This window comes from Rhinolophus ferrumequinum, chromosome X, assembly GCF_004115265.2.
Source record: "Rhinolophus ferrumequinum isolate MPI-CBG mRhiFer1 chromosome X, mRhiFer1_v1.p, whole genome shotgun sequence".
NCBI lineage: Eukaryota > Metazoa > Chordata > Mammalia > Chiroptera > Rhinolophidae > Rhinolophus > Rhinolophus ferrumequinum.
Genome location: NC_046284.1, coordinates 15,738,207 through 15,750,742, shown reverse-complemented (window position 1 = coordinate 15,750,742; position 12,536 = coordinate 15,738,207). Strand labels below are relative to the sequence as shown.

The 12,536-nt window shown below is 40.3% G+C and overlaps 1 non-coding gene across 1 annotated transcript; it reads left to right on the top strand.

The window, feature by feature from the left end:
• Nucleotides 1-533: 533 nt before the first annotated feature.
• LOC117030609 (U6 spliceosomal RNA) lies at nt 534-640 on the top strand. The gene has a single exon (XR_004424421.1). It is a non-coding gene; the product is annotated as a U6 spliceosomal RNA (small nuclear RNA).
• Nucleotides 641-12,536: the final 11,896 nt, after the last annotated feature.

Below are 12,536 nucleotides of genomic sequence, written 5' to 3'. Positions count from 1 at the left end.
AGTAAATCTTTTTGATGCTTTAATTGCCCCATTTTTGGCCTGTGGAAGTTGCAGTTGGCTATTGCACCTTTTTGACATGACTCCAGTGATCTTTGAAAGTATATTTGCTTTCTGGCACAATATCTCAGGGCCATTTTGTACACTTCATTCCCCAAACTTAGAATCAGTCATTTCTCTAGGAAGTTCTGGTTCCTTTTGTTGGGAAATGTCATTTAGAAACCACAATCTTGGTGCTACTCATTGCTACTGGATAGTAAGTGCTTCTAGACTTTTTCGGGGGACAAAGCTAGGAAATATGTACTTTATGGAAAGACAATAATCATGATATCATTTTGATATTCCTTTTTTATTTATTAAATGTATTGGGGTGACATTTCCAATTTAAGGGTAAGGTTTCAAGATTTTTGCTTAAGTTCTTTGGTTTTGTATTTGTGTCCATTTTTTCTTATGCTGAGAATCTTGGTTCCTAGTGATAGCATATTTATTTGCTTTATCCTACAATTTACATAAGGTAATTTAAAAATAGCACTACCATGCTCACTTTGGCAGCATATATACTAAAGTTGGAACGATACAGAGAAGATTAGCACGGCCCCTGCACAAGGATGACACGCAAATTCGTGAAGCGTTCCATATTTTTTTGATTTAAAAAAATGAGACCATTAAAAATTTTAGAAGTGAAAAATAAATAAATAAATAAATAAATAAAATAAAAATAAAAATAACACTACCATCTTACTCTTACCAGTAAGACAGTTGAAGTTTTCTACCCTCTTAACCTGGAAGCAGGTGATCTGTCGGGTCCCCCCATCTGTGAGATTTCTCATAAGTCAGTATGTCTTTAGACAGTTTAAAAAATGTGTGAGATGGCTAGAGTGCTTGTGTTTGAGCCAGAAGGTCCCACTTCTAAGTTCTTTACTAGGCTTTCACTCAGAGGTTACACTGATCTTTTGGTATAAGAACATAGGAGGTCTGACAATTAAGTTTTCAAACTTGTTGCAACAATGTTGCTAACCTTTTGGTATCAGAGGGATTGTTCACGATGAATTTGTACCAACTGGACAAACAGTTAACCAAGTTTACTATTTAGAAGTGCTGAAAAGGCTGTGTGAAAAAGTTAGACAACCTGAACTTTTCACCAACAATTCATGGCTCTTGCTTCACGACAATGTACCAGCTCACACGGCACTGTCTGTGAGGGAGTTTGTAGCCAGTAAACAAATAACTGTATTGGAACACCCTCCTACTCTCCTGATCTGGCCCCCAATGACTTCTTTCTTTACCTAAAGATCAAGGAAATATTGAAAGGAAGACATTTGGATGACATTCAGGACATCAAGGATAATACGACGACAGCTCTGATGGCCATTCCAGAAAAAGAGTTCCAAGAGTGCTTTGAAGGGTGGACTGGGTGCTGGCGTCAGTGCATAGCTTCCCAAGGGGAGCACTTAGAAGGTGACCATAGTGATATTCAGCAATCAGGTATGTAGCACTTTTTCTAGGATGAGTTCACGAACCTAATTGTCCAACCTTGTATGCCTCTGCAGATACTATATAGCAAGTAACCATCATATAATAAGCTAAATTTAGGGATCATAAAGGATAATTTACATACTGTATTTTTTTTCTTATATGTAAAACACCTTCGTGTATGTCATCTCATTTGATCCTCATATCTCCCCTAGGTGGTACGTAATATTATTTTCTCTATTTTCCAAATGAGGATCAGAAGGGTTAAGTACTTTCCCAAAGTCACACAGCTAGTAAGTGGCAGTGCAGGAATCCTCTACCACTAAGAGTCTGTGGTCTTCAGACTCATAACCTAGCATTCCTTCTAGCACATCAAGATAGTCAGCATATCCTTGGATGATGCCTGTAGCCCAGTAATGGTGGTGTTTTTAACTTCTCTGGGAGGATAGGGAGAGAGAATGCTTTGAGACTCCTGAGAAGGGCTGATGGTCCTTTCCTTTGGTAGCTCTTAGGTAGTCAGGCACAGAGCCCAAGGCATGGACTTGAGTGTCTCCCATTTTTAATGTTTCTGTTGCTCTCCCTTTCCCACTCCAGCTTGGCTGTTTGAGTTGGTTGAAGAAGGAGGAGGAGATCTGGTGCAACCTCTTCCTTCAACTCAGAACATAACTCTGCAATTGACATGCCTGACCTGGCATCTTCTCAACCAGCCATGGCCAGGGTCGCCTTCCATTGCTTGTCCCACGTGCCAATGACAGCCGTAGTCATTTTGAAAGAACATCCTACTCTTTTTTTCTCTGCTCTATTAGATAGAGATTTCAATTCATTTCATATCAGTGATTACTCAGCTAAAAAATAGCTACAGTTTTTCCACTGTTACCCTTTTCTACTAAAACATTGACATTTCTCCTCACAGACTTCTTGGGTATTGATTTCAACTGTAGCTTTCCTGAAATTTATGAAATCTCAGAGAAATACGGGGATTAACCACAAAATATAGCCAAGTACATGAAGTAGGGTGTCTGTATTATACTAACTTCCTCTGAGGAGCTGGAGAATATATGAATTGATCCTGGAGGCAGGCATGCTAGAATGTTTGAGGGTTTGCCAGGTCCATTGTTTGACATAGTTTGGAAAAGTAAGGGAAGAGAGACAAATATTTCTACTATATGTACCTGCCTTCCCAGGTAAGAACTCGCTTTGGAAGGTAAGAATCATTTCCTTCACTTGTCCCAGCACCCCCACCCCTAATTCTCACAAGGGATCTGGAACCAGAATGCTTGGGTTCAAATCCTAACCTCGCCAATATACATCTTTGGGAAAGTTACTTAATCTTTCTGTGCCTCAGTTTTCTTATCTGTCAAATGGAGATAAAATAGTACCTAGTTCATATGATTATGAGAATCAAAGAGATCATTTCATACTGCTTAGCATAGAGCTTGGCAATAGCAGCCACTTATCTGCTGGATGTTATTATTTATCATGAATGTTATCGATCATTGTCATTCTCATCTTCATCAAAATAATATATTATCCAGGCCTCAAACCCATGTAGTGATACAAATCACAAGTAGCAATTGGACTTTTTGCTCCCTTATCTTGGGTATTTCACTCAAAAGTGGGAGTTTTTCCTTACTAATGAGCTTTAGCCAAAACCCTAACCCCCTCCCCCCCCACACACACAGAAACCTTTCACCAGCTTCCAGATTATTCCTTCTGCTCCTGCCCTCCTGGGCTTCAACAACACGCTCATCATCCTCTTCCTTAACCTCCTTTTACGGTAAAATGCCTCAGAAGAATTGTGTAGATTCACTCTCTCTAGTTTTTCTTTTCCCCTTTTCACTTGAACCCACTCCGGTGAGGCTTTAACTCCTACCACTGAAACTTCTGTGGTCAATGTCACCAGCTAACAGTTCCTTGTTTGTTTTCCTTTCTACAGGATGACCCGAAAATATTTCATGTTCTTCAGAATTTTCCTCCTGCCTCATTGGCTGTCCCACCCTCATAGTGCCACCTGTAAATCAATGGGAGGATGCTCCACACCTTCTCCTCTATTTCTTCTCTATATGTTTTACACGGACAATTAAGTTCACGAATTTGTTGCAACAATGTTACTAACCTTTTTTCATATCAGAGGGATTATTCATTATGAATTGGTACCAGCCGGACAAACAGTGAACCAAGTTTACTACTTGGAAGTGCTGAAAAGGTTGCGTGAAAAAGTTACACAATCTGAACTTTGCGCCAACAACTCGTGGCTCTTGCATCACGACAATACAGCAACTCACACAACACTGTCTGTGAGGGAGTATGTAGCCAAGAAACAAATCACTGTGTTGGAACACCCTCCCTACTCACCTGATCTGGCCCCCAGTGACTTCTTTCTTTACCCGAAGAGAAAGGCAATATTGAAAAGAAGACGTTTTGATGACACTCAGGACATCAAGGGTAATATGATGACAGCTCTGATGGCCTGTCCAGAAAGAGTTCCAAAATTGCTTTGAAGGGTGGACTAGGTGCTGGCGTCGGTGCACAGCTTCCCAAGGGTGGTACTTTGAAAGTGACCATAGCGATATTCAGCAATGAGGTATGTAGCACTTTCTCTAGGATGAGATCACGAACATAATTGTCAGACCTCGTGTTTCAGTCACCTCATCCAGTCCTTGACTTTAAATATCATCCAACCTCCACTTTCTGGGTGATGAATCATCACAGGCTGAGAGGTGTTGATAGTCAAGGGCCTGAAACATTGCAGGGGGGGTTCATTCATCACCCATGCTGCCTGGGCACACCTCTGCCCCTTGTGCTGCCATCCTGCACTTTCCTTCCTGTGGACCCTGCAGCCCTTTTCCACACCACCTCTACTCTCAGCTCTCCTCGAGCCCAGTTCTCAGCCTGCCCCTTGCATCCAGCAGATGCCCTCACGTTATCTAGAGGAGTCAAGCGCCCCAGATTTCTCTCCTGCATTTTCCTAATGAACTTGTGCCGTCAAAAGTCACTGATGACCTCCCCCCGGCCAAATGCAATGGCTTTGTACACTTTTTGCATGTCCTCAAAAGTGGCATTTATTATTTTCTTACAGTCTGGGAGTTTGGTGGTGGCTGGGGGGAGAGTTTGATAAGTTTAAGGATCAGGCTAGGTCAATACGTACACAACCAAAGAGATTACACCAAGAATGACCACTCGTTCACTCACAAGCTCGGGTCACCTTAGAAGTGCGTCCTGTGGGAGGAGATTCAGAGATGAGTAAGACCCAGTCCTGACTCAGGCAGCTCTTGATCTAATAAAGCCAAAGCAGCGTGTGGGGAACAAGCTAGTGAGTGGCTGAGAGGACTTGCTTAGACAAACATGAGCTCAAAGCCTTCCTCTTTCCTACCAGCTTCGTGACCTTGGACAGGCTATTTTACACCTTTGAGCCTCAATTTTCTCAGCTATAAAATGGAGATGATGGCAGTGCTTACTTCCTGGATCTCTGTACGAATGAAATGACATAACGCATGTAAAACGATGGCACACAACAAGAACATGATACTAACGTAGCTGTTATTCCCTTAATGATACTTATTAGCATTACCTAACTCTCTTGTGCATTGGACGGGTGTCAGAGTCAAAGTTTGTATTTTCATAGCTGCTCTTCGAGTTGGCTCTTTCCTTTCTGTTTTCTGACCCTGACTCCTTTGTCTCGAACTGTGCTGTCCAATATAGTGGCCACCAGCCACCTGAAAGGTGGTTGTTCCTAACTGAGAGGCTTAGCGTGAAAAAAATATGTAAGAGGGGCGGCTGGATGGCTCAATTGGTTAGAGCGTGAGTTCTCAACAACAAGGTTCGATTTCCACATGGGTCAGTGAGCTGTGCCCTCCACAACTAAACTGAAGGCAACAAGCTGCCACTGAGCTCCCGGAGGGACTGTTGGTTGGCTCAGTTGGCTAGAGCGCGAGCTCTCAACAACACGGTTGCCGGTTCAATTCCCACATGGGATGGTGGGCTGTGACCCCTGCAACTAAGATTGAAAACTGCAACTGGACTTGGAGCTGAGCTGCGCCCTCCACAAATAGATTGAAGGACAGCGACTTGACTTGGAGCTGATGGGGGAAAACACACTGTTTCTCAATATTCCCCAATCAAAAATTAAAAAAAAAAGACTGCTATAAAAAATATGAAAGAGCTCAATAAAGTATTCATAATTTGTTTATCTTGATCACAAGTTGAAATAATAATTTCTGGATATATTGTGTTAAATATACCATTCATTTCATGTGTTCTTTGTACTTTTTTTTTCAGTGCAAACTATTGGAAATTTTCAAAATACCGGGGGTGCCAAAAAACATGTATACACGTGACTTGTATTCCTCTTTCGTTATCCGTATATATTGAGTCTTACAATTTTAATACAGTTTTTTCCTTTCTTAAAGTGTGTATACTTTTTTTTTTGGCACCCTCTGTACACGAGTGGCTTGCATTTGGAGCCCACATTCTATTCCACTGGACAGTATTAGCCTAAAAGCCACTTCTTCACATTTCCTGGATCCACTTCACTTTAGGGTATGATGAGATTCTTCTCATCCCTCTGAACCTAGTGCTAATGAGTCTCTCCCCTTTCCTTGCTCTTTCCTACAAGCAGACAGTTAGCCATTCCTTCTGGTCTGCCCTGACCCTGTCCCTTAAGGGGCGCTGACTCCCATAGTCCCCTGCACCTAAGAAGTAGGAAAGGGGGCCCGTGGCTGCTCCTGGGCTATTGGCGGATATCCCTACTTCCCCTCCTCACAGCATTTGGTTCATCACTCTGTTTCCGCATTGCACACACTGATTTCTAGTTAGAGATTGATAGGTCTTTCCCCCTTTGTTGTGAACTTGGTGGTCCATGCTGTTTCTAATTTAACTCTGATCCCCAGTGAGTAGGGTAGCATCTTGCAGAAAGTACTTCATTAAGTACTACAGGGACCACAAATTATTCTCAGGTTGAGATTCCTGCTGCCAGTCCCTCTCCCCTGCCCCGCCCCCCAGCAACCCATCTTAGTGTTACATGCCTTCCAGTTCTCTGGTGAGATTTCATCCATAGCTATCCCTTGTCTTGCTTGCAACAAGGCTCTTGCTGTAACTATTTGGATGGCTCCTACTCTGTGGTATAGACTGGCGAAGCTGGAGCACAGCAGGTCTGGTAGCAGTTCTGGAATGCACCCTGAGGGGTGGGTGACCCTGGGGGATGGGTGAACTCCCCTGAGGGACAGCTAACTGTATGGCCAGTGTGTAGGGAGCAGCGATAGGCTTGCAGGGGATTTGCCAGATCTGCTTTGTGGTGGGAATTCTTCCAACTTTGTGGGTGATGTTGCCATGTCATTTCTGGTGAGTAAATGATGCACAGAAAGCAGAGTGGGTAGAACCTTGGCAGATGTGGGTTTCCTAGCAACATTATTAACTAAGCAGGACCGCCATTCAGTCAGCTTTGCCTCCTGTGGCCTGATACCATGGTGACACCACACTCTCTCTGGCCACTCCATAAAGCTTGCACTTACGGTTCTCTGTCTTTAGAAGGACTGGGGAGAAAGGTCATTTAGCAATGTGCTGCTAAGAAGCTAAAATCGATGGCAACTTTCCACTTTCTTCCTTTCTCCCCTGAGGCCTTTGACTGTGTACTTTGTAAGGTTTGTTTCCTGAAGAAGGACAGCCTTGTAATCTTTTTGTCTTATAAATGCAGTTTTTGCTGAAGGATCCCAGCATGAGAGATGGTAAGCAAGTGTTTACCTACTCCTCCATCTCTGACCATGGGAGCTGGGAGTAAAATTTTGTTTAGCATGATAAAAATGATAGTGTATTTATTTGGCTTCGGTTCTATCCATTTTTAAAGAGATTCCAGTTCCCATCGCATTCCTTCTATAATGGTCTAGGAATTGTCAAGGAGAGTTAGACGTGTACTCCTCCTAACAGCATCGTGGCATCTGCCATTTTCTTCTGTCCTGATCCTGCTACTATAATGAATCCTATAGCTGAAATGGAATCAGTGCTTGACCAGGCCATTACTGAAGCTACCAAAGCTGAGGGCAGGTTACTGAGGAGTGATGGTCTCTGCTCCTTCTCCACTCCTTCTCTCCTCCAGATTGAGTGTTTTAGAGCCTCTCTCTCTCTCTCTCTTCCTCCCTCCCTCCCTCTGCCCTCATTCTCTCCTCCTCCTACTATGATGGTTCTGTCACTCCAGGACTCAGGACTACAGAGGCTAAGTCTAAGGACAATCTGAATGACAGGAATAGTGATATTCTTAGACTAATGCCCTTGTCTCCTCTTCAAAACTGACCTACTAAACTTGGACCAAATTTAAGCACGCCTGTTCTCCTTCTAATGGAAGAGATTGTCTCTGTGAGATTATTCCCTCAAGTAAACAGAGGATCTGATAATTAAGTTTGTGAACTTGCCGCCGTGTGCTTACATTGGCAACACTGTACAAATAGCCCGGTAAGGTTTCATAACCTTGGTATATCAGTGGCTCACAGCTGTGTTCGTGTTGACATGTGGCGGTGTCCTCCTGAGTGGCGTTCATTACTGTTGTTGCATGTTTTTGTGTGTCATCGTGAAAATGTTTGAGCTTGAATTAGAGCAATGAACAAACATTCAATTTCTTGTTAAACTTGGCAAGACTAGAATGAAATCAGGAACACGTTAGTCCAAGTTTATGGGGATAATGCCATGAAGAAAATGGCGGTATACAAATGGATTAAACATTTGTCTCAGGGGAGAGAATGCATCACTGATGAAAAGAGGTCAGAGCGGCCAGTAACGAGCAGAACTGATGAAAACATTGCAAAAATTCGTCGAATTGTGCGTCAAAATCATGTGAGAAGCATAGCAGACCAAGTAAACATTGATAGAGAAACAGTTAGGAAAATCTTAACTGGAAATCTTGGCATGAGAAAGGTGTGTGCAAAAATGGTCCCGAAGGAGTTCACCAATGAACAAAAGCAAAGGAGAAGTGAAGTTTGCCAAGACCTTTTGGAGACGCAGGATAATGTTTTGGGCCATGTTATCACTGGTGATGAAACATGGGTGTACCAATACGACCCTGAAACAAAGCATCAAAGTGCACAATGGATGTCAGCCAATTCACGACCCAAAAAGTTCCGTCAGTCCAAATCAAGAGTCAAAATGGCATTGCTAAACTTTTTTGATATCAGAGGAATTATTCATTATTAATTTGTACCAATTAGACAAACAGTTAACCAAGTTTACTATTTGAAAGTGCTGAATGAGGCTTTATGGAGGTCACCTACCCATCCCTGCTGCTTCGACTCCAGGCCATGCCCAGTGCTGGAGTGTGCTAAGCTAAGCTTTACCATTAAATACAACGTTTCTCTAAAAAAAAAAAAAAAAAAAAAAAAAAGAAGAAGAAGAAAGTGCTGAAAAAGACTGCATGAAAAAATTACACGACCTGACCTTTTCACCAACGATTCATGGCTTTTGCATCACGACAATGCACCAGCTCACAGGGCACTGTCTGTGAGAGAGTTCTTAGCCAGTAAACAAATCAGTGTATTGGAACATCCTCCCTACTCACCTGATCTGGCCCGCAATGACTTCTTTCTTTACCCAAAGGTAAAGGAAATATTGAAAGGAAGACATTTTGATGACATTCAGGACATCAAGGGTCATACGACGATAGCTCTGATGGCCATTCCAGAAAAAGAGTTCCAAAATTGCTTTGAAGGGTGGACTAGGCGTTGGCATCGGTGCATAGCTTCCCAAGGGGAGTACTTCGAAGATGACTGTAGTGATATTCAGCAATGAGGTATGTAGCACTTTTTCTAGGATGAGTTCACGAACATAATTGTCAGACCTCGTAGACCTTTGGTGGCCCTGACCGTATTGGTCCTTTAGACAGACTGTAGCTGCCAAGCTCAGACACTATGACACTGCTATGGAAGAAGGTCCATGAACTTTTTTATTATTATTATTATTTTAAACATTTTTTAAATTAGTTTCAGGTGCACAAAACAATGTAATAGTTAGACATTTATCATTTATATCCCTCACACGGTGACAACAAACTGTTTTAAAAAAAACTGAAACTTTATTAGAGTATATTGAAGAAGACCCAAATAAAAAAGATTCAAATATATACCATGGTCATGGATTAGAAAACTAAATATTTCAATATACTAGTTCTTTTCCAATTGATATATAGATTCAGTGCTATTAAAAAACAACAGGTTTTTGTTTTCGGGTTTTTTCCCAACTTTATTGAGATATAATTGACATATAACATTGTGTAAGTTTAAGCTACACAACATGAATTTTTCATTTTTTAAATTGCTTATTAAATTTATTGGGGGTGACATTGGTTAATAAGATTATGTAAGTTTCAAGTGTACGGTTCTATAATACATCATCAGTAAATTGCATTGTGTGCTTACCACCTAACGTTTCTTCTCCTTCCACCACCATACATTTGACACTCTGCCCTCTTCAATCTCCTGCAAACCCCCTTCCCATCTGGTAACCACCATACTGTTGTCTGTGTCAATGAGTTTTTTATTCGTTTGTTTGTCTTGTTTGTTATTGCTTTCAGTTTTATATTCTACATATGAGGGAAATCTTATGGTTCTCATTTTTTTCCATCTGACTTATTTCGCTTAGCATGATATTCTCAAGATCCATCCATGTTGTCACCAATGGCAGTATTTCACCTTTTCTTATGGCCAAGTAATATTCCATTGTGTATATATACCACATCTTCTTTATCAAATCATCTTCAAAGAACACTTCAGTTGTTACCATGTCTTGGCCACTGTGACTAGTGATGCAATGAACATAGGGTTGCATATATTTTTATGAATAAATGTTTTGAAAATTTTCAAGTAAACCTCAGAGGAAGGATTGCTGGGTCATATGGTAACTCTATTCTTAAATTTTTGAGGAACCTCCACACTGCCTTCCATAATGGCTGCACCAATCTGCATTCCCACCAGCAGTGTATGAGGGGTTTCTTTTTCTTCACAACCTCTCCAACACTTGTTATTTTTGTCTTGTTGATAGTAGTCATTCTAACAGGTGTGAGGGGATATCTCATTGTGGTTTTGACTTGCATTTCCCTGATAGCTAATGAAGTTGAACATCATTTCATATATCTGTTAACCGTTTGTATGTCTTCTTGGGAGAAGTGTCTGTTCAGGTCCTCTGCCCATTTTTTAATTGGATTGTTTGTTCTTTTGTTGTTGTTGAGTTGTCTAAGTTCCAAATATATTTTGGATATCAACCTCATACTGGAGGTGTTGTTTGCAAAAATCTTCCACCATTCGGTTGGTTACTTTTTTGTTTTGCTAATGGTTTCTTTTGCTGTGCAGAAGCTTTTTGGTTGATATAGTTCCATTCATTTATTTTCGCTTTTTCTTCCCTTGGCTTTGAGGTCAAATTCATAAAATGCTCCCTGAGACCAAGGTCCATAAGTTTAGTACCTATGTTTCTTCTATGTATTTGATTTTTTCAGGTCTTATATTTAGGTCTTTGATCCATTTTGAGTTAATTTTTGTGTATGGTGTCACAAAGCAGTTCTTAGTTGCATTCTTTTGCAACTTTCCCAGCACCATTTGTTGAAGAGAATTTCTTTTTTCCATTGTGTGTTTTTGGCTCCTTTGTCAAAAATTAATTGCCTATATACATGCAGATTTATTTCTGGACTGTCAGTTCTGTTCCATTGGTCTATGTGTCTGTTTTTCTGTCAGTACCATACTGTTTTGCTTATAGCAACTTTCTAGCATAATTTGAAGGTAGGGAGTGTGATACCTCCAGCTTTGTTCTTTTTTCTCATGATTACTTTGACTATACAGGGTCTTTTGTGGTTCCATACAAATTTGAAGATTTTTTGTTCTATATCTTTGAGAAATGCCATTGGGATTTTGATGGGGATTGCATTAAATCTGTATATTGTTTTGGGTAATATGGCCATTTTAATTACACTGATTCTTTTTTCCCCTGTGAACACAAAATATCTGTCCATTTCTTTGTGTCTCCTTCAATTTCTTTCAATAATGTCTTGTAGTTTTCACATATAGGTCCTCCACATCCTTTATTAAGTTTATTCCTAGGTATTTTATTCTTTTTGTTGCAGTTGCAAATGGAAGGTTTTTTTTCATTTCTTTTTCTGAAATGTTATTGTTAGTATATAGGAATGCAATGGATTTTTGTACATTGTGTTTGTATCCTGCAATTTTACCATATTTGTTTCTAATAGCTTTTTGGTGGAGTTTTTAGGGTGATGTAAAGAATTATGTCATCTGCAAAAAGTGACAGTTTAATTTCTTCATTCCCAGTTTGGATGCCTTTTATTTCTTTCTCTTGCCTTATTACTCTGCCTAGGACTTCCAATACTATGTTGAATAATAGTGATGAGAGTGGACATCCTTGACTGGTTCCTGATCTTAAAGGAAAAGCTTTCAGTGTTTCATCATTGATTATGATATTAGCTGAGGGTTTGTCATATATGGCCTTTATTATGTTGAGGTACTTTCCTACTATACCCATTTTATTGAGAGTTTTAATCATAAATGGATGTTGTATCTTGTCAAATGCTTTTTCTGCATCTGTTGATATGATCATATGATTTTATCCTTTATTTTGTTTATGTGGTGTATGATATTAATCAATTTGAGTATTTTGAACCATCCTCGTACCCCTGAGATGAACCCAACTTGATCGTGGTGTATAATCTTTTTAATGTGTTCTTGTATTTGATTTGCTAGTATTTTGTTTAGGATTTCTGCATCTATATTCATCAGAGATATTGGTCTGTCATTTTCTTTTTTTGTGTTGTCCTTGACAGTTTTTGGTATCAGGGTAATGTTGACCTCATAAAATGAGTTAGGAAGTATTGCCTCTTCTTCAGTTTTTTGGTATCATTTGAGAAGAATAGGTTTTAAATCTTATTTGAATGTTTGGTAGAATTCACTAGTGAAGCTATCTGGTCCTAGACATTTATTTTTTGGGAGGTTTTTGATGACTATTTCAATTTCCTTACTGTTGATCAGTCTATTTAGATTTTCCAGTTCTTTATGATTCAGTCTAGGAAGGTTATATATTTCTAAGAA